Raw genomic sequence first — 9527 nt, forward strand, 5'->3', positions numbered from 1 at the left:
GTCACCATGGGGCCTGCGGGATGAGCACACCAGAAGGAGGGATCGAGGCCCTGTATCTATCTAGTAACTAGCAGATTCACCTTGTGTGGGCCTGCTATTCTTTTTCTCCCCAAAGCCCACTCATCAGAACTACCTGGGGAGCTTGTTAAAAGTGCAGATTCCAAAGGAATGAAGCCCTGATCCGTTCAGCAGCATACATGAACCTTGAAAACACTGTGCTGAGTGAAAAAAGCCAGCCACCAAGACAGCGTGTCCTGTGATTCTGTTCGTATGAATCGTCCAGACTGGACGAATCCGAGGAGACCAGGGATGAAAGAGAGAAATGGGGAATGACTGCTAATAGGTACCAGGTTTCTTTTCAGGATGATGAACAGGTTCTGGAAGTAGATAGTGGGGGCGGTGGTTCAACTATATAGTGAAAACCACTGAAAGTGCACACTTAAAAATGGTAGATTTTATGGTGTGTAAATTGTCATTTCAACTTTTCGAAGTTCAAGCTTCTAAGTCCCACCCTACAGAAACTAAGTCAGTCAGTCTGGATGTGGCCTGGGTTCTGAGGCACGCTCGGTTTTGACTTAATACCTAGAAGTAACAGCATCGCAGTTTAGTACTTGGAGCTCCATTGAGACAAGTTGCTCCCGATGACCTTGTCAAGGCAACACCTGGAAGCTGGGCCACGTGACCTTGTTCTCTAACTTTGTTGGTCTCATGTCTATACAGACACCCCTCTCTGCCCACCGACACAAATGGGTTAAGGAAAGGTAGCTACAGTTTAGAAGTACTCTGTTCTGTCACTTAATCCTCACAACAGTACTCTTATTATCCCCAGTGCTCTTATTATCCCCATTTTGCGGATAGGAAAATAGGCTCAGAGAGCTTCATTTTACCAGGGCCCCATAGCTCATAAGGATTGGGGCAGGAATCAAGCCAAGCCTGTTGGTGCCCAGAGCCCATGCTCTTCACTGCATCCACTATGATTTACTCCTTCCCTACCCTTCCCTGTGCAGGACAACCTTCCTCTCTCTCTGCATCCCCAGGTCTAACCTTGGCCCTGTTGACAGCCAGCTGTGTGACCTTGGACAAGACACATACATTCTCTGGGCCTCAGCGTACTTACGTATAAAGTGAGAGGGTTTGCTTGGAGTGGAGATTTCTGGTTTAGACACTCCAGGCTCCTTCAGACTCCCTCCACTTAAAAAATGGACCCCTGTGTCATTTTAAATGTTTTCAAAGGGAAACTGCATTCACACGAGGTAATACGGCTGAGCTGACAACAACAGCAACAATAGGTCTCTTGTTTGGGGCTGGGGTGACAGCGACACTGAGTCTTCTCCTGCTTGTCCCAGCTGGCAGTCCTCTGTGTGTCTTTGATGAATAAAAAATGTGAAAACAAATTAATTATTACTCAACACTTGCAGTGTTTTTGGAAGGCAGAAACCTTGAAAACCATGAACCAGTGGCATCACTGATCTCTAAGCTCCCTTCCAGTTCTAACACATTTAAAAGTGAAGCTATTGGCAGGACCTGGCCTGATTTTCAAATCCCCTCAAATGCAGGCCTCCTGGGGTCTGGCTCTTATTTGCCAGGCTGCTTTATCCTATTAACAGAATCAGCAGAGGTAGCGATTCCCCAACGCCTTCCGCTGTCCCTGTGACAAACCCTGCTGCTCCGGGGCCCCGCTCCGGCTCATTTCTCACCACTTGCGGAGGGGAGGAGTTCCCCGCCACTGATTGCCTCTTCCCACCGGTAATTACTTTCCCAACATCATCCCCTTGTAAATATTATTTAATATTCTCAGGGCTCTGTGACATGTTGGTTTCTCCAACTAATCAGACTCTGGCTTGACCGAGATGCCATCCCCTGCTGAAACGCGGGCTGGAAGAGCAGAGGATGCCGTGGCAAAGCCATCGCTGAGTCACGGCCGCCAAGACCGAAAGCAGGACGGAGCTGGGCAGCTCACCTGAGCTACCTGTGAATACTGGAGGCGGTGCGGTCCTGTGACTCCGCAGAGCCACCCCCGCGGGCCATGGCACTGCTTTACCCAGAGCTCACCACAGCTGGGCCAGGCAGCCTTTGCAGTCGTTAGGCCCTTCCAGTCCCTTCTTCTGCAGCATCCAGTGTCTGTCTCTGGGGCTGGCTTGTTCTCCTCACAAACCCTGGGCACCTGCTATGGACTGGCAGGGGGCCTCCCTGCTGAGATGGGGGTTGAGGACCAAATGTAATGTCAGCTGCTCCCTGCTGAGGGGAGGGGCAGGAGCATGTCCAGCCCCTCCCCCCACCTGCTAGGCCTTCTGTCCTGTGTCCTCAATCTGGGGCTCACCTGCACAGACTCAATAGATGTCTCTGGAAAACAAGGATCCTCAGGGTTCTCAGGCTGTCAGTTAAAAACCCTTGGTGAGAGGAAGGTAGGAGAAGTCAAGAGGCTTCAGTGCAATGTCAGATGGCCAGTTTCAAAGCAACTGCACAAGGGCACCATCCTTGCATCTCTGTCTTGCTTCTTCCCTCCCCAGATTGCTCTGTTTTCCCTCTGTCTGCCTCCAGACGTCTTTACCTGGCTCAAGTCTGGGCTCTGCCTGGCCAAGGGGGATGCCGACAGATGGAGTTTCGTCTTGAGGAGACAGAGCTGTGGAATGAGAAGCAGTTGGAAGAAAAATGTGGGACCTTCACCCAAGAACAGAGAGGCTGGGAGAGCTGTCTTGAAAGAGGAGCTCTCTGCATCCTTCAGAAGGCAGAGCAGAGACTCCAAACTGCAGGAGGCAGAGCTTGGCTTCCCTTCTTTACCCAACTCACACTTTCTGAGCGCCTGTCCCTGGGCGCTTACATTCCAGTGAGGTGAGGGTTGGGGACAGCAGGCAATAAGCGTAATAAGTAGACTACAGACTATGTGAGTTGTGAGAAATGCTCTGGAAAAAGAGCAGAATGAAGGAAATGGAGAGTCCTGGCAGGGCAAGAGGACATGATGCAATTTAAACGGGGTGACATTTGAGCCAAGACTGGAAGGAGGTGAACAAGTGAGCCATGCAGGTATCTGGGGCAAGAGTGTTCCAGGCAGAATGAACAGTGCGTGCAAAGGCCCTGGGGCAGCAGCGTGTCTGGCGTGTCAGAGGAGCACCAGGGGGTCAGCTTTGTGTGAGTGTAGTGATAAAAGCAAAAAATGGAAGGAGAGACCATCTCCAACTGTACAGAGGGATCAGGTTGTCCCAGGCTTATAGACTGTGGCAAGAATGTTGCATTTTACTCAGTGAAATGGGATCCATTAGAGGATTTTAAGCAGAAGAGTGACGTGGTCTGATTTTTGTTTTAACAGGATCACCGGCTGCCCTGTTGGAAATAGACTGCAGGGGAATGGGTGGAAGCAGGGAGACCAGTAAGGAGGCTGGTGCAATGGAGCGGACGGGTGATGCTGACTTGATGAGGGTGGGATCACGTGTGCATGCTAGGGCTGGACTCATGACTCAGATCAGGGATGTACTGGATGTCTTTCCAGGGCTCTTCTACCCTGATAATCCCTCCTCTTAAGTCTCAGAACCTGGGCAGACTACTGACTCATTGGGTCCCCCACACTACGAGTCCCCTGTCAACTCTCCCATCAGCGATCTGCCAGCCCTGCCAGTTCCCAGGTGTCCATGTGGTACCTTAGTGCAGGTGGGGTGATGATCAAGGGCTGGGGAGGAACTCACAGGGATTCTGGGTGGTGGGGCGGAGGCAGGGCCTTGACGGCTCTGTTGAGAAACCATAAGTGAATCAGGGCCACCGTAGGCTGTGCTTGCACTGCCAGCACCCGTGCGGCTGTTCTTCTTGCTAGTGCTTGACGAGGAGGGTCACGCTGGGTTCTCACAACTAACAGAAAGTCAAGGGTTGTTGGTACTAATTTGTCCTGGACAAGAATCATTCACGCACCCACTTCCCCAGGGGATGTCCGTGGACTTCCAGGGGACTAACATGAACTGGCGTGGAGTTGAGGGCCTCCCTCCTCACAGCTGGGAACGTGTTGGGAATGAGCTTCACCTTATTCCGGCCGAGCTCCAGGTCTTTGAGGAAGGTCTTATCATTCCTTATTGTGTAGACAGGAGTCAAGGTGAGAGAGGTGAGGCACAGGCGACCGAGTCTCCAAGCCCGAATCCCAGCCTGAGTCCAGTACAGCCCTGCCATCACACAGCTCTCCTTAATAAGGACGGTTACATAATCTGGGATAATTACCAGTGGATCCAAGGCTGCCAGCCTGGTAACTGGCAGTGTCAGCCACTTACAAGAGTGGTGGGCAGGCCCCGCTGGCCTCTTGGTTCATGACAGCTGCTAATGTTTCCACCCAGACTCTTAGTGTCCGGATCTGGCCTTGGCCACGATGGACTGACTGGTTCAAGCGAGGTGGCACCTGGGTGTGGGAGGAGAGGGGGCAGCATTTGGTCCAGAAGAAGGCTGCTTCTAGCCTGTGCGGACCACTGGGGCCCCCAAGGGGCTGCTCAAGTCTGGGGTATGCCTGAGCCGGGGCCTTTCCACCCTGTCCTGCTAGAGTTGATATTGAATTTGCAAAAGGTATTTGCTTGAGAGAAAGATGCTTTGAGATGTGGGGTCTGTGAGGAGCTGATAAAAAACCTGGACTTCCTCTGTGGACCAATAAGCTGTTCTATTCCAAGTCGAGGAGCCTGAGGGCTTCCCTATTGGCTTAGACCCTAAAGAATCTCCCTGCAATGAAGGAGACCCGGGTTCCGTCCCTGGGTGAGGAAGAGCCCCTGGAGAAGAGAATGGCAACCCACTCCAGTATTCTGGCCTGGAAAATTCCATGGACAGAGGAACCTGGTGGACTACAGTCCATAGGGTCGAAAAGAGTCATACACATCTGAGCGACTAATACACACATGTACACACGTCACAGAGGAGGCGACGATAGAGAACAGGATGTCGGGGATTGAGGGGGTGTCTCCGTGGAATATTTTGAATAAAGAAGGCTAGACCATTGTTCATTTTCCCTTTTAGAAATTGTCTATGTATGTCCTCTGCCCATTTTCCTGTTGAAATCTTTAAAAAATTTTTTTTAATTTCTGTAAGATGTTATGGAAAAACTCGAATGAACTTTTTGGCTGACCCAATAAAGTATGCATTTATCTTATCATAATAGATCTTAACATTACAAATATTTCCTGCAATTTGCCTTTTAATTTTATGATGTTTTAAAATGTATACTTTTTTATGTCAAATATGTTGAACTTCTTCTTTTTGATTTGGTCTTTTACTGCTTTAACAATTTTCCCCACTGCTTTAAATGCTTAAAAGTCCATTCCTGTATTAAGATGAAATATATACTAACCTATATTTTGTTCTAGTGTTTCTCAGTGTTTCCGTTTTTCATTTTGTATTTTGCCAGAGTCAAAAACCCTGTTTCCTTGGCCTCACTTAATCCATCCCCACTCCTACCTATCACACCTCACATCTGCTCTTGATTTTTCTCTCCAGATTTTAAGTCCTAACAACCATTTCACGCCTCCAACCTTGTCCTTTCCTTGGCCACCGAGGGCTTCTCAAAAGCCTTCCTGATCCCCTCAGAGCATTTACAACCAGAACCACACCCATATCCAGCCCTCAATATTATAGGCTGGTGACGTGGAATGCTTTTCTTGTTGCTTCCCAAGGCTAGAATTGTTTGTTCACGATTCTGCACTGCCTTTTTCCAAACATGGAGCTAAGGGCATCAATGCTTTGTTGATTGAAGGATCACCTCTCCCTCTCTGAGAAGGTCCCATCGCTGTACCCTAGAATGGCCAGTAGCTGCTCTTTGTAGACTAAACAACCTATTTCTCTTCACCCCTCTACTCATGTCAAGCCTCCTTTGCTTTGAGGAAGACTTTTTCTATTCCACAACATCTTTGGTAGGCATGCCAATCACAGTATCTTGTTCCATCCTTCCACCCTCAGAGACAGACACACAGCTTCAGCTAGACCACTTGGCATCTTCCCTGGGATGCTTCTTCTAGAACGTGCAAAAAGATACTGCATACTTTTGGAGTTATGGTGTAGAGGACTCTTGGTTGGACCTAATAGGGATCATCATATCTATTAAAAAAAAAAAAAGCCCTTGCACCAGAAATGAGGGTGAGAATAACACAGAAAGAAGCTGAATTGAGAGAGAAGCATGAGGAAGAGAGCCAACAACATCACTGGAACATCTGAAACCAGCCCCACTTGCAGCCCATCATCCCCAGTATTCCTCCAAATGAGCCAGTATGCCTCCCCCCGCCCAGTTTAATTTTGTTGTGGTAATCACTGCAGATGGTGACTGCAGCCATGAAATTAAAAGACGCTTACTCCTTGGAAGGAAAGTTATGACCAACCTAGATAGCACATTAAAAAGCAGAGATATTACTTTGCCAACAAAGGTCTGTCTAGTCAAGGCTATGGTTCTTCCAGTGGTCATGTATGGATGTGAGAGTTGGACTGTGAAGAAAGCTGAGTGCCGAAGAATTGATGCTTTTGAACTGTGGTGTTGGAGAAGACTCTTGAGAGTCCCTTGGACTGCAAGGAGATCCAACCAGTCCATCCTAAAGGAGACCAGTCCTGGGTGTTCATTGGAAGGACTGATGCTGAGGCTGAAACTCCAGTACTTTGGCCACCTGATGCAAAGAGCTGACTCATTTGAAAAGACCCTGATGCTGGGAAAGATTGAGGGCAGGAGGAGAAGGGGACGACAGAGGATGAGATGGCTGGATGCCATCACCGACTCGATGGACGTGAGTTTGGGTAAGTTCTGGGAGTTGGTGATGGACAGGGAGGCCTGGCGTGCTGTGATTCATGGGATCGCAGAGAGTCGGACACGACTGAGCGACTGAACTGAACTGACTGAACTAAGAACATTTAACATGAGACCTACCTTCTTAAGAAATTGTAAGTGTACAATGCAGTGTTGTTGACTACAGGTTCAGTGTTGTACAACTTACTCATCTTGCTTAACTGGAACTTTATGTCCATTGACTTGTAACTCCTCATTTCCACTTCCCCCTGGCAACCACCATTCCATTCTTTGATTCTATGAATTTGACTGTTTTTGATACTTTGTACTATTCACAATAGCCAAGATGTAGAAACAACCTAAACGTCCACCAATGGATGAATGGATACTGAAATTGTAGATTATGCATACAGTGGGATATTATTCAGCCTTAAAAAAGAAGAAATTCTGCAATATGTGACAATCTGGATGAGCCTTGAGGACATTCTACTGAGTGAAATAAGCCAGTCCCAAGAAGATAAATACCTTTTTTCTTTAGGCTCCTTTGTGACAGGTCCCTGCCCTTGCAGCCAAAAGATTCCATACTCATTCATTCCTGAATGGTAAGGTTTTGGACTTTATTGCCTTTCTGTCTGCAAAACTCCCAAGGGGTCAGAGCTCAAAGGAGCACTAGAGGCCATAGGCTGACCTTGCAGTCAGTGAAACCAAGATTCCAGGAGGAAAAAAGAACTCGTCCAAGCTTACATGGCGAGTTGTTTTCTGCCCAAAAGGAAAAAGGAGCTTGAACTCATTGGCCAGCAGCCTGGAACGTGCCGTGGGCCTCAGCCACGGCATTGGAGTGCCAAGTGGCTATTGATCTGTTGTCTTTGGATGCATTACCCAGACAGGATTGCCGCCACCCCACAAGCACATGTGCAGCCAAGGGAGTGCTCCAGGATGGGTCCGAACCAGGCTGGGGAGGGCGTCAAGGGCTGCTGCTTCTGCTGCTCCAGACCCTGTGGCCCCTGTCGGGAGAGGGTGGCTGTGATCAAGGCTATGGCTGCCATTTACTGAGTGCTCAGTACGTGCCAGGCTGCATCTTCGACGATACAGTAGCTTTCCATACATTCACCTTCATATGAAGCCTAGCGACGTCCACATGAAGGAAGTTACTGTGGGAATCCCCATCCTACCAGCGAGGAAACAGGCCCAGAGAAGTTAGGGAACTTTCCGATAGTCACACTGTAATTGAGCCACATGCTTGGACTAGCTTCCCAGGTGGCTCAGTGGTAAAGAATCTTCCGCTAATGCAAGGAGATGCCGGAGATTTGATTTTGATTCCTGGGTCGGGAAGATCTCTTGGAGGAGGAAATGGCAACCCAATTCTTGCCTGGGAAATCCCACGGACAGAGGAGCCTGGAGGGCTGCAGTCCATGAGGTCACAAAGGGTCAGATACAACTGAGCAATTGAGCACGTACTCTTGCTTGTGCTAACCCAGGTCAGCCTGACTCCAGACCCATGATCTTACCCTTTGCATCAGGGGAGGCAAACTCGGACACTGACAGGAGTCAGGTGGGCCCCTGGCTGAGTGGACAGGAGCCCACTCTGCTCCCGTGCTCCAGCCCAGGGTGGCCAATTCAAGGCAGGCTTGTTAAAGCTTCCAGTTTTTCAAGAGAAGCCAGAAACTCAAATTTTTACATGAAACTTCTCTATTTTAAAGCATTGGCAACAAACTCAGATTTAAAAAAAAAAAAAACCAACACTGTGCAAGCCAACCAAAAGCCCATGGATTGTGGCTTTCCTGCTCTTCTCTACTCTTGCGTGGCTGGATGATGATATTCTAACCCCTGGGGGTCTCTGTCCATCCCCTGGTGGGAGAACCGATGTTGTTAGACTTTGCCCCTGCCCAGGCCCGCACTCATTCATTCCTGAATGTGCCTCAGAGGCGAGGCAGCAGAAGTGGGGGCAGGGTAGGGGTTGTGTGGGAGCCAAGAGAGCGGATGGAGACTTACTCTTCAGTTTTATGGGCGACAGTGGAACAGCCCGTGAGGCAGTGTGAACGGGCGACACCCCACGGTAACTCGGCAAAACAGACATCAGTACTAGATCTGATATCCTTTTGAGCCACAGGTGTGGTGCGCTTATGGTCATTGGGCTAGAAAGAGGAAACACCTGGATTCTGGAAGTGGCAGCCTCCCAGCCTTGCTCATAATGATAGTACTAGGGGGAGTCACTGAAGCTTTCTGGGACTCAGTTTTCTCATCTGGCAAGTAGGGGTATTAACCGCCTCTCAGGATACGAGTGAAGAGCACACGAAGGACAGACTGGAAGTGGCTGGCACACAGTAAGTCCTTTTCTTCCCGCTCTATTCAGGACACAGCCAAGAACCAGGAAGGTGAGGGGAAGGCTCGCTCCTGCCCTTCCCTCTCGGTACGGTCCTTCCTGCCTTCACTCAGACGCCGCGCTTGTACTCAGTCCGCACTGAAGGCAGGTAGGCCTGGTCATCTGTCAGAATCAATTAGAGGGGAAGGTGATGGGGAGCTGGCGGGGCAGCAGGCCTGTGTCACTGTGGATACGGGCCCAAGATCACAAGCCAACTGGGCTCAGGGCCCTCTGGGGGCAGGGCAGGGCCACAGCGCACGATGCTCTGGGTGCTCCTCAGAAAGAGGCTCAAGGCGTTTCCTGCTTCCTGTGCGGCAAAGGGGGGTCCCTGGGAGGGGTGCATTCATGGAGGCTTCAGGCTCGTGGACTCACTGGACGCCGAGCCCCAGGGGTGGGGGCTCCTGGTGATAGATCCAGGCTGGGTGTGCCCACTCCGGTCCC

The sequence above is a fragment of the Bos indicus genome, chromosome 13, assembly GCF_029378745.1.
Source record: "Bos indicus isolate NIAB-ARS_2022 breed Sahiwal x Tharparkar chromosome 13, NIAB-ARS_B.indTharparkar_mat_pri_1.0, whole genome shotgun sequence".
Lineage (NCBI taxonomy): Eukaryota > Metazoa > Chordata > Mammalia > Artiodactyla > Bovidae > Bos > Bos indicus.